We start from the raw sequence: 12,459 nt of genomic DNA, 5'->3' as shown, positions 1-12,459 counted from the left end.
AAATCAAGAATGCAATGGGCTATGGTAAATATCTGTGTTCCATTCTGGGTACCTATTTGTTGCTTCACAATTGCCAGGGAAAATAATAGAGAGAAAGGTTAGCACACTGGCTAGGAAAAGTGCTGGAAGCGTACGATTTTTAGAAGATATTTTAATGGTTGAGGTGGTATTGATGGGTGATTTGGGTTAGCTAGCAGGATACCCCAAAACGACTCGCAGCTTAGGTATAATATTGAAGCTATAACCTTTTAGAATAGAGTGATGGAATTTCTCAGAACACCCAGGGAAAAGTGCTCCAAGCTCCCGGCCAGTTTGATTGGTAGCACGTAGGAAATTCAGGTGTACCGTTAACCTCACCACCTAAGGAAACTGTGCTCGGGCCCTGTCCGTCTCCGGCCCTTGTAATGTGCTTGAAAAAGACAACGGAACTGAGAATTTATAATAATAAAGGCGCATGGATTTTGTGACTACAGAAAGTCAAGTGGAGGACGAGAAGCATAAAGGTAAATTTTCACAGAGTACTGTTTTAGATAGTAAGTACATTAACAGGTTTGACAAAACACGCTGTTAGCTACATCCTTCTGTTTGGAGAACTCTGAGCACTGCTGGAGTTCTAAGTTTCCAGTCACTTAGGCTCTGTAGCGTATGCCCTTAGGCTGATGTGGATACCTTAGAATAATATTTTTAATGGAAAATATGATTTTAGCTAGCCAGCAAGGTGTCAGACTGCTGGGACTTCCTTGTATCCACAACTGCAGAGAGCAGTAACAGCAAACGCCATCTGCTGCATGCTCATGTTATTATATTGTAGCGTGAAGTAGACAAGGATGGGGACCTGTTCTTTCTAGGGTGTCTAGATTTTTGAAATACACGTAAGAAATTTCTTCTTGATAATACAGACCCCAGCTTTTCAAAGATTTAACGTTAAGAAATAGTCCCGTGTGTGTAAAAGAAAATACTCATCAACTTAGTTAAAAATGGGCACAATGAGACCGTGCCTTAAATATTCATTTTTGAACATTACCAGCGGTAATAATTGCGTTGTCAGTGATGAACTCCCACTGAACCACACCGTGTGCATACAGAGCAAGGGATAACGCCCTGAAGAGATTATCATCTCATGGGAAACACAGCCCCTAAAGACTGGGATTTACCACATAAGTGCAGTGAATTTCCAGTAAATTTCAGATGTTACACAAGTGCCGCAATTGCCTGTAATGCACAAAATGTGAAGAATAATCTCTGCCCGAAAGAACTGACCGTGTGAACTGGCAGGGCAGGTAGGGAAGGGGCAACTCTGTGATGCAGGAGAGGTGAACTGTACCTTGCACACACAAAGGAGTTACTGGTGCCCGTCAGTGTAAGAAGAGCCCGCTATGACAAAGCCAAGTGCGTAGTCAAGGCAATTCCATTTATTTACAGAACAGCTGTACAAAATTCTTGTTTTCAATTGTGTTTTTGCTCACGACCCCAAGCCTTTTTCGGCCCTCACTCCGCACAGGAAATCTCTTTTCAAAATCAAAGCGCCCAGTCTCCTTGACTTTCAGCTGCTTCTCAGGATCCATTTCTGTAGTGCTTCTCGCTGTTTCTCTTGCACATGCAGAGCTCTACCATCTGGTCCTCGCGGCCTGATATTTTACACACACCCCCGCCCCCAAAATCCAGAAAAATCCCTTGGGCCACATGATTCACCGTCTATTCAGGCCTTGCCATGTGCCTGGTTTTTGTGTAGTAGCCCCTACTGATGCAAATCCCTTGTTTCAGAAGGGGTCTGTTGCCTTTTTCACTGAAGGCAAGGTGGCTGTGACACCTGCCAGGTCCTAAGAGGTTTCTGAAACGTTATTATGTTGTTGTTTGGCTCGGTAGGAGCCGTATTTTTGTTTTCCAGTAAAAACATATTAACTTTCTAGACTATTAAGTAATGTGGAAAAATTATATTTCGGTAAGAAAATTCCCTTTCTGCCTTTTCATGCTTGAGGAATATAGTTCCTGTTTCACTTGGCTCTACTAGCCCGTGCACTAAATCACAGCAAAAATCCTTCAATAACGTGCACAAAATCTGTCCCCATGCTACCAGAGAGTTCAGAGGGCCAGGAAAGAAAACAGGACAAGTGTCTGTAGCAGAGGCGTTGGCCGAATGAGACACGCAACTCAGCAAAGCCAGGCAATGAATATTTGGGCACTGCGAGATAGTTTGGAGCGGTTTTGTTCACAAACCACAGCTTTACTACCTAGAGAGCAGCTATTTATAGGGAACGCGTTCTGTTTCTTGGGTTATTTTCTCCAGTAGGCTTTAAATCAGGGATGCCAACTACATGGGCCAAATTTCTACTATCTGCTATATACATGGGCAGTATTTTGGATCTCACCTTTGATTAAAACCCCAGTTCCTGGCTTTGCAGCTGTGGAAAAAAATATAAAATCTATGAATTTGAAGAGTGTAAATCGACACAGCAGCGTCTCCGCCTGATGCAGTGGGTGCTTAGGAGCAGTTTCAAGTCTTCTGTTCCTCACCGAGGTGTGAATTCTCAACCAAATTCTGTTGGAAAAAAAAAGCAGGGAAAGCAAGGTTAAGATCATCCTATGCATTTCTGGAACACCAAGTGCAAAGACTGGTTTCTAAAAAGCATGAAATGAACGAGTATCTTCCAACAGCACCCTAACTGCCCCCGCGGAGCTGGGCATTGCGCGCCTCCCAGATGTGCTGGTATGGCCAGGAGTTTGTCCGCGCTAGCATGGGGATGCTGGATCTCATCCTCCACCTCTGGGCTCGAAAGGGAAGCTGGCAGGATAAGGAATGCCTCGTTGCAGGCAAGCTCTGCCGGTCGTGTTTGTGTTGGTGGCCGTGGCTGGTTGTGCCATGGGAACCCTCAGGAGAAGTGGGTTCAGCGGTGGTGCGCGGGCTTGCTCGTGGCAGGGTGAGTGCAGGGTGCTTGTGCAAACGTGCAACGGAGGGCAGCAACTGCAGCCTGGGGAGAAGATAAAATCTGCTGTGTATTTGCAATTGGTAGGCACTGTAACTCCTGCTGTAAGGCCCTATGGCCCTGCACTGGGCAGCGAGCTTGTTTCCTGCGCGTTGCCCTCTTCCTACGCACGCTTCGCCCCTCCTGGCTCGCGCCCTGACAGCAGGCACGCTGCGAAGTTCCCAGTTGCTTGCTGGGATTAACATAGCGGCTCTGGTTTCTTCAGGCAGGGAGGTTTCCTCAGTGAAACCATTCTAATTAAACCCTGGTCTCTCATCGTGCTAAAAATGCCCCTCTGTGGCACGCAGCTGAAGCTGCTTGTAAAATGTCAGCGCCCCTGGACCTTTAGTGGTCTCAGGACCTAGCAGAGGCAGTGCCCGTGCAAAGGCCCAGGACTCGGGACAAACGAATACAAAAATAGAATCACTCCAAACCAGACAGACAAAATCTTGCAAGTACACACAGCGGGCTGTGCAGTTCCCAGGAGTTTCACTGGCTTGAAATACACGCACAGAGCCCACAGCAAATCTTTTCCACTGCAGGTCGGGGTGGGCTCCTCGATTTCCTTTTAGGACTCAATTTTGGACCTGGGGAAAAGCTCAGCCAACAGGGCTGGCCACGGAAGAGGGCAACAGCTGCAGGGCTTTGATTCTTCTCCCCGCGCCTCCTGTACAAATGTGTCCCCAGCCTGGAGGAGCTGGAGAGAGGAGCGTGGTGGTGCCCGGCCCCCCTGCCTGCTCTGCTGGCATCTCCCGTCCCGCAGGCGATTGCACGTTGGGCTTTGAGACCATGAACAATATTTTTTTGCATAAAGGCAGCTGAACGGTGGCGGGGCTGGAATCTCTTTTGGTCCCAATAACCCTGAAGATGTTTGTGATGGTTTTTTACATCCCTTATGCAACACCGCAGGAGTTTGGGGTCCTTTAGCGCTGCAGGAACGGCTTCTGCACGCTGAGAGCAGCGAGTCTGCCCAACAGGCTGGCAGGCAGCGTGCGGGGAAGAGGCAGGACAGGGTGCAGGGCAGGATGCGGGGCAGCGAAGGGAGCCCCGCGCCGCGTCAACGGCTCCTGGAGGAAAGCTGGGGAGAAAAGCAGCGATGGCGTCGTGGATGCACTGGAGAACAACTTCAGTTAGGCATTAGCAAGAGCCTGCCCCCTTGAAGGTTAAAACAAAGTGTATGGAAAAGGCATTTGAATTTAAGACATATAAAAAAAAAAAACAAAACACAAAATCACAGAAAAGCTAAAGCAAGAATGGAAATAAATCAGAAGGTAGGTAAAGGCAAGAGCAGAGCCTGCAGGAATCCCATCTAAACAAAAGGCAGGGGCTAGCCAGGGAGAAAACCCCACATGGCAGGGGCTGAAATGTAAAACCTACAGTCCATTGAGAAACGTGAAACTGTTGTATTCCACACCTCCTTTCCCCGGGTGAAGCCGTCTCTGCAAGGTGAAGGGCAGTAATGAATCAAGCTCCTTTCCTCTCCCTGTATTTTCCTGTTCAATTATTCGCAGCCTGTGCAAGTTCTGCTTTATTTCCCCTCTCCATATGCTGCACTCCCCTCCTGTTTTTTTTTTTCCTTTTTTTTTTTTTTTTTTCTATTCCGAACAGTGCATTTGGCCTCTCTCCCATTTCTTTCTCCTCGGCGTGTGCCCCCTGCTCTGCTAAGATCTGCTGCCTTTGTAACCTCCGCTGTGCACATATGCTGCCTCTCCCTCGCCCTCCCCTGCTCCCGCTCCTAGTCCTTCGTGCTGGGGGCCCGCGAGCCAGCCAGGGCAGAAAACGATCAGCAAACAATTCCACCATGGCCGCTGCTGGCTGCTCTCCGCTCCGTGGAGGACCCCGTGCTGCTCCCTTAGCACAGCTGATTGGTGGCGCAGCGAGGCCGGCTCTGCAGCTGCTTAGCAACTGGGCGCTGCTGCTATGCAGGCGGGATGGATGGCAAGGCATCCATTTCCCCACGGCCTGGCCTGCGCGGCTGAAAACGGGGGCTGAGCTCCCAACCCTCCCGGCAAAAAATAAATCAGGACGGGGATCCTCGCACGCTGATACAGGAGCAACAACGTCAAGGGCAAAACCGCCTTTAGTCTCATGTCGTGGGTTGTTTGCACCGTGGCAGTGAGAAGGAAATGCTCTGATGTGTAAGCTGAACTCCTTCCATTTGGTCTTTGTCGTCGCGCTGCTGGCTGTAACGTTTGGTGCTCCATCACTTCTCACCAGACGTTCCCTCGGTGCGCTGCGTTTGTTAAAAAGGCTCACGGGTCTCCAACCAGCATCACGTTAAAGCTGCTTAATGATAGGTGTCCAGACACACGGGTATTTTAATGCATAAATACCTCCTCAGGTCACTTATCTCTGTCTTTGTGTGCTTTTGATGCAAACTCTGCGAGCGTCAGAATTTTTTAAATGGTACGTTCCTTTTTTTTCTTTATAAAACCACGCTGTTTAGGCCACGAAGCAACAAAGTGAAATGTTTAGTAATTTGACAGCTTTAAAACGTTGATTCGAATTGCCAACCTTCTTATTTAATGATTTCTGTAAGCATTAAAGTACTCCAAACAATAACCAGTTGTACATACTGATGGGATCACGGCGTTTCAATAGCAGCTGCATTTCAATGGCAAGCAGCAACACAAAACATTCTGCAAGTCAGGTGTTGAAACAGCTTTTTCATTCTTTTAAAGCTCAAGAATGATTAGATCTCTGAAAGCACTCACTACCTACCTTACAGAGCTGGCTTTGTCATAATACTACCAGAAATAAAATGAACAGATGCAGTTTAAAAGGAAAAAAAGAAAAAACAAAAAACAGCCCTGGCACACGTCCAACGTGTCCATCAAAAGTTGTATGGATCTTAAAATAACTGCTGGTTCCCCTGTTGGGTGTGAAGGTATCCCTCTTTGTACCCAGGCAGCCGAAACAAGACAGCAGCCCAGTACCTCCCCGTGGTTATTCAGTACGTGCATCCCGTGCATCCTCAGAGCACGCAGGAACACAGGTGACACCTGTCAGGAGGTTGCATATTTTGGCTGAGAAATTCCCTAGCCGTCTGATCTGCCGTACTTGGGAAGAAATGAAAAGTGTCATCGCCAAAAAAAAAAAAAGACCTGAACAGGCAAATACCCGGTCCGTATTCCTCCTCAATGTTCTTTTGATATTTTTAGCCTGGATTCCTAAAATTAAGTCTGACGTGACTGTGTAGTTGTCATTTTTCTTCTTCCTCCAGCCTCCATCAAATTTGGCGGTGGGTAAGCAGCCCCAGACATGTCTGGGGCTGAAGAGCAGCTGAGCAGAGCAGCACGGGCAGCAGCGAGGAGCTGTGGGGGAAAGGCAGCAGGACTCTGCCCAGCCTAAGGGCGCTGCCAGGCCCAGCCGGCCCCTGGCATGTTTCTGCTTGCTCAGCCGAACTGGAAGCTGAGTCTGGGGGATTTCTACTGCAAGTCCACAGGGACAGAACTCCTTAAGATCAGCTGCTGAGAGAAAAAGCTTCCAGGTTAGGTAATAAAGGCGGTATCACTAGTAGGAGATGTCTGCCGTACTTCAACCCCTGTGAAGCATTTACGTGATTAGAATATAAAACCAAGACGGCGTGATCACATGGAAGAAAACCACCTAACAACGTCTCAAAGTGCAGCAGTAATCACCGTGTCCTGCAGCTGTTATCTTTCTTTTATGGGTCCTGCAACTATCTGGTTTGGGCCCCGTGTTATTTAATAGCTGTGCTTTAGTCACCAGGGCGGGCGCACGCTGCAGCGAGCCTCAGGCTCCCTTCCAGCGCCTCAACTGGGCTCTCCTCCCACGGACTGGGTGCGGCACGGGATGGCGTAGATCAGATCTCCTCCTGACTCAGTGTTAGCAAGACTGAGGCACGCACACACCTGGAACTGGGACACTCCTACAGCAGGGGCAGAAGCAGTGTTCATCAACGAGCTGAGAAGAAAACCTGCGGTAATTACATGTCCCCTACAGACCTGGTTGGTAACAGCAGCAGAATGTATAAAAAAAAGCCACCGCAAGCAAGAACGCTGCCTAAGGACTGCCCTTTTCAAGTGCAAGGCCACTGACAGAACAAAGAGCAGAAGCTGCCGGGATGGGGATGGTGTCCCAGGAAGGAGCAGGTTGGATAGCATTTTAGGAGCTATGCGGGAGAACCAGCTGAGCACGGGCTGGAGCAATCCCTGGATGCGTAACAGAAACCTCAGCCGAGCACGCTGTTGTGTTGGCACCGGGTGCCAGCACTGCTGCACGCTCTGTCCCGTTCCAGATGCCCAGATCAAAATGGGAAGAACTGGAGAGTTCACAGGGAAATGCAGCGGCAGCGATGACAGGATGGGTAAACCCAGCCCCGAGGGGAGCTCTGCGAGCCTGCAAAGGGAGCGCTAAGTGCTCAGTTACCAGTCTGTACACAGCTACAGGGACAGAAACCTGGTAACAGAGCACTCAGTCCAGCAGAACAACATGCAGCAGCGCCCAGTCATTGAAAGCAGAAACTAGACAAAGCTCGGTTTTAAAAGGTATCTTAATTCCCAGGCTGTCAGGTAGATTTTGAGGGAAGCAGTCTGCCAACTCTTATTTCACTCTGTCTCAGAGGCCATTTTAAAACGAAATGTGGATCTCTTTCCTAAGACGCTGCTATGCTGTTGTTAAATTCTCTCCAATGAGAAAAATCAACAAACTCCCACATATCTTATGACCTGCATAATGCAGGAAGTCTAACCAGATGAACCTAGGTCCCTTTTGTCCTTTATAAGCTATTAATCTAGTCTGCTTGCACAAGCAACGGATTGTGACATGCAAACCTTCGATATAAAGGATTCTGTGTACAAGCCAGCCTAAAACAAATCGCTGTAAACAGTCCCGATCATTGTTTGGCAGAGCAGCTGCATATTTTTTATTTCACTTTGCCTCTCGATCTAATTTGCTTTAGTTGCAACACTTTGCCAAAGAAATTAAACAACTTCTTATTGATAACAGCCACTAAAAGAATTAGCATAAGAGTTTTCGTCTCAACAATACAGGGGAGGGACGCTGTGGGCAAGAACAAACCCTGCTGCTTTAAGAATGCGCAGAGAGCCACCACAGGCCATTCGGAGGAAAAAATCTTTTTTTTTTTTCCCCTTTCCCCTGAAAGATCTCTTTCTTTCTCTAAAGAGTCTCACGCAGTAAACCAGGGTCAATCTAACTCGGTATGAAAGTCTGGTTTGACCTTTCTGGGATTTAAACACGCTGTACCAGAACACTCAGCTTTTCAAATACGAGCTTCAGCCATTACACCACCCACTCCGGGAGCGCAACTGGTCTCAACTGCCTTGGTGACTTTTAAACTACACCGAACATTACAGTCATTTAGAAACCCTGAAAACGTAAAGAAATGTTTCAGTTCACACTTACAAAAGCAATTTCCAGCAGTGCTGAGGACCCACGCCATGCACTGGGGCTGCCGTACCCCGCTCGCCGCCCCAGCAGGATCTGGCCCTGCCAGCACCAGGCACCGGCTCCAGAACCTCTCCTAATCGGAGCCGCTCGCCGATGGCAGCATGGGGACACCCGTCCCCAACGGGGACCGAGCGCTCACCGAGATTACAGCCCTGGAAAAAGGCACAGGAAGGCGCACGTACAGACAAAGCTGTCTGAGCTCCCGCAGTATTATGGGCTGGCTGACTTGTTTTGAAGCCTGGGCTGTGTTAGGCAGAGCCAGTTTGCTTCAGGGTTAAATAGACTAAAATTGAGGTTTAAGTTAAAATGCAGAGATTGTTAATATCCAGATACCTACTTAAACGTCAGCTTCAAATCCCAGGGAATTTAATGGCCGATCGGCTAATTTTCTTAATCGCTTTACACGTTGATTTAACTCGTGATGCAAGTGGTAAAAAAAATAAAAAATAAAAAATAAAACCACAACAGTTCAAAATAGGAAATGGAACACCAGAAGCCACCCTGCAAACCCAAGCACGGCTCCACACCGTGCTCTGATCTCCGTGCTGCCAGCTTCGGCCATTTCGTCCCATGCCGGGAGGCCAAAGTGCTCCCCACGGGGCTGCCGCGGGGGCTGCTGGCACCAAGGGGCACCGGAGCCCGAAGGGAGCCCGTCTGCGAGCAGTTCGGAGGGTTTGGTTTTCCTTTTTTTCTTTCTTTTTTTTTTTTCCCTCCTGGTGGAGATGTGTTGTGTTGTGCAGACAGGTTTGCTGCTTGCTCCGAACTGCCTGGGGTGCAGGAAGCACTGAAGACCGAAGAAGGGGGTGAGGGTGGGAAGGGGAAGGAGAAAAATAAAAAGAAAAAAAAAAAAAAAAGAAAAAGAAAAAAGAAAGCGTAACCTGACGTTGTTGCGAAATTACCTCCTTGGCAGGGCGGCAGGGCTGGAGCCTCAGCACGCAGCACGGCACGGGTTTAACCAAAGCTGCGGGGCCCGGCGGCACTTACCTTCCTCACCTCCTCACCTTCACCTTCCTCATATCCTCACCTCATCTTCCTCACCTTCCTCACATCCTCCCCTTCCTCCCCCCGTGCCAGCCCCGAGGGGGGTTTGCTCGCTCCCCTCCCGGCCCTGCCCTGTCTCGTTTTAGCATGCAGTGAAGGACACGGCGCAGCTCCCCGCCGAGGCTTACGAAGCTCCGAAAGACAAAACCACCAGAACCCCACGCCTCCACCCGAAGCGAGCTGCAGGAAAAGCTGCTTGGGATGAAGAAAAAAAGAAAACCCAAAGCCAAGGACGAAAAAAAAAACACCCAAACCCAAGCACAACAGGAACACCTCAGCGGGGCCATGGCGGCCCGGCAGCGAGCCCTCGGCTGCGGGCGCCTCAGGCCGGCCCCGCTCGGGCCGGGCCGGCTCCTCCCCGGCTGCAGGCGGCAGGAGCCACGGCAGCGGCCGCAGCAGCTCGGCGGTAGCGGGGCGAGGGTGTGGGGAAGCTCGGGAGAAGGAAAAAAACAACCGAGGAGCCGTGTGACGAGCGGCCGCCGCGCTCCCCCGGCACGTTGGCGGGGCGCAGCCCGCTCCAGGCGGGGAGCCTGGCGACGCCGCCCTGCTCCTCCCGCGGGCCGCTCTTTTGCCCGCCTTTCTCCCCCCCCTTTTTTTTTTTTTTTTTTTTTTTTTTTTTAAGCAGGAGGAGGTTGTTTGTTGCTCTTTTTTACCCCCCCTCTTCCCCCCCCCAACTGCATTAGGCTGCTTCCATCTTTTGGTATTTATAAAAAGCAAGCCGCAGGCTGCGGCTGAGGGGGGGGAAGGGAGGCAGGCGAGGGGCGGGCGGCGTTATTTATAGGCTCCCAGGGCTTCGCCTGCATTATGCGAGCTGCCTTTGTCCTCCCCGCCCGGCCGGCCGGCCTGGAGCCCCGCCAGCCCCGCCGCCTCCCCGCTGCTGCAGGGCGCTTCCCGCCGCGGCCATCTTGTGCGAGGCAGCCGCGGCGAGAAAAAGCCGCCGGGCGCCCCTCTCCCTCGTCGTCTTCGCCTTCCACAACCCCTCACAAAAGCCGTGGGGGAAGGGAGGGGGGGGGGGGGAAAAAAAAAAAAAAAAAACCCCAAAAAAAAAAAAAAAAAAAAAGCCGTTTCCCTGCAGTGATCGGGACGCGCAGCGCCGGCAGCCAGTGGGGGAGAACCCGGCTCGCCGCCGCCCCAGCCCTGAGGAGAACGCGGCGCTGAAGGAGAAGCCATGATGGCGGCTACCCTCACACAACATGGAGCGCGACCGGGAGCGCCCTGCCCGCCGCCAGCCGCCCCTCCCGGCGCCCCGAGACGCGGTGCTTCCTCAGGCTTTCACACAATAAAACCACCAGACTTCGGCGGGGAGGCCATTTCATGGGCTGGGTGGCCGCACTAAAGCACAACTGCTGTGAATTACCAACTGCGTCACGGCTCTCCAACTGTAAAACTCAGGCTGCAAAGGGTCCCTCACTTGGAAGGCAACTCCCTCATTTCGGATTTACTTCCAGACCTCATTTTTCCCCCTCTCTCCAACCCACTGACTCTCGGTATGAAGGATTTTACAGTGCTTTTCAGTGAGACATCCGCCATTAAGACTCACCGTCCTGAAAAACAGCCCCCCCCTACCCCATTTTGTCACTTGCTTTTTTTTTTGGTCGAGCTTCTGTAATTAGACGGATAAACATGTAAGGGAACCCTACCACCACCACCACCGCCTTTTCGCCTTTTTAAAAATCAACCTCAGTAACATCTTACAGTTCACAGGCAGATTTTTTTGTTGTTTGTTTCCTCTTTTGTGCGTTCAGTTGAACAGCCACGTAATGCCTGCAGTGGATTCACGGCGTCTCTCCGCAAAAAAAAAAAAAAAAAAAAAAAAGGCAGCAGGGCTGCGGATAACCAAGCGCTTTGTGCAGAAAGAGAAATCCCTCCCTGAAAATAGAAAATTTCAGATGTGCTGTAGATGTATCAGAGGAGAAGGAGATCGCCACCGCTCTTAAGACGACCATTAGGATCTTTCGCCCAGGACAATAACGTTAGCCGCACAGGCCTGGTCTATATGTTCCTCTGCAAGGGCAAAAGGGTTTACTTACCCGCGCACCATAGTTGAATGAAGCTCTGAAGGTGAAGTTGTTACGCTTTTTTTTTTTTTTTTTTTTAATATGGCTATAAATATATATGATCTGTATCACCACTTCTCTCCTAAGTTTGCAAGTCAAAGCAGATCTTGCTGAGATAGTTACGGATCTTTATATGGCAGTGGTCTAGCATTTAAAAAAAAAAAAATCAACCAAAAAGCAGGCTGTAGAAAACGTTGTCCAGCTATGTTGAGTGACCGTACGCAGCGAGGAGTCCTACTCGAGGCTTAAATCTACGTTCCCGTGGCAGATTTACTCTGTACATAAAAAGGGCGCTCGGTGTTTTTCCACGGAGCACGCAGACGCTAGAAATGCTCTCCTGGATAATTTTAGGCTGCGTATGTTAGTGTGAAAACACCTGGTTAACAGTTACTGGTTGTAAACAGCTTTAAGCATCTCTTAGGTAGATATTTTGCTTTATAAGTAAAATAGTTCAAAAGCATCAATTGGTTTAGATAAACAGACAAGAACATAGAGACATGCAAATGAAGGCTTAGAAATAAGGACCACTTCAGTAACATTAACATGAAAACTACACTTAGCAAGGACAGAATGGATTGGGTACTTACAACGTAAGGAAAGAAAAGAAAGCTTATAGTAAAATTGCCTTTTTTGCCAGAATTCAGTATTCCTATGTCTATATTTAAAACGTTACCTTTAAAAGCACCAGAGGAGTTAATAAAGATGGCCAGGAATTAAGTGTTTAATACAGGAAATACTTTCTAAAATTTATTGTTCAGTCATCACAAAGCTCTATAAAGCTTCGAAAAAAAAAACCAAAAACAAACCGAACAACGAAAAAAAAAGTCATGTATTTACTTTTTTTTTTGTTTTGCGTTCAAAATTGTTACTGCTGACAAAGGGTGTGCCATGACCTAGTTACACAAGACAAAGATGGATCCCGAACCGTAAGGGAAAAATTCCTTTTTTTGGGGGGGGGGGAGGGA

The 12,459-nt window shown here is 49.2% G+C and overlaps 1 long non-coding RNA gene across 1 annotated transcript; it reads right to left on the bottom strand.

The window, feature by feature from the left end:
- Positions 1-1,390: 1,390 nt before the first annotated feature.
- LOC118175005 lies at positions 1,391-10,441 on the bottom strand. Its single transcript, XR_004754844.1, has 2 exons — positions 4,341-10,441; positions 1,391-2,539 (listed from the first exon to the last, which is right to left on the bottom strand). It is a non-coding gene; the product is annotated as an uncharacterized LOC118175005 (long non-coding RNA).
- Between the last annotated feature and the right edge of the window lie 2,018 nt (positions 10,442-12,459).

The sequence above is a fragment of the Oxyura jamaicensis genome, chromosome 15, assembly GCF_011077185.1.
Source record: "Oxyura jamaicensis isolate SHBP4307 breed ruddy duck chromosome 15, BPBGC_Ojam_1.0, whole genome shotgun sequence".
Classification (NCBI taxonomy): Eukaryota; Metazoa; Chordata; class Aves; order Anseriformes; family Anatidae; genus Oxyura; species Oxyura jamaicensis.
Note: the sequence above shows the minus strand (reverse complement) of the source record. Positions and strands in the feature narration are given on the sequence as shown.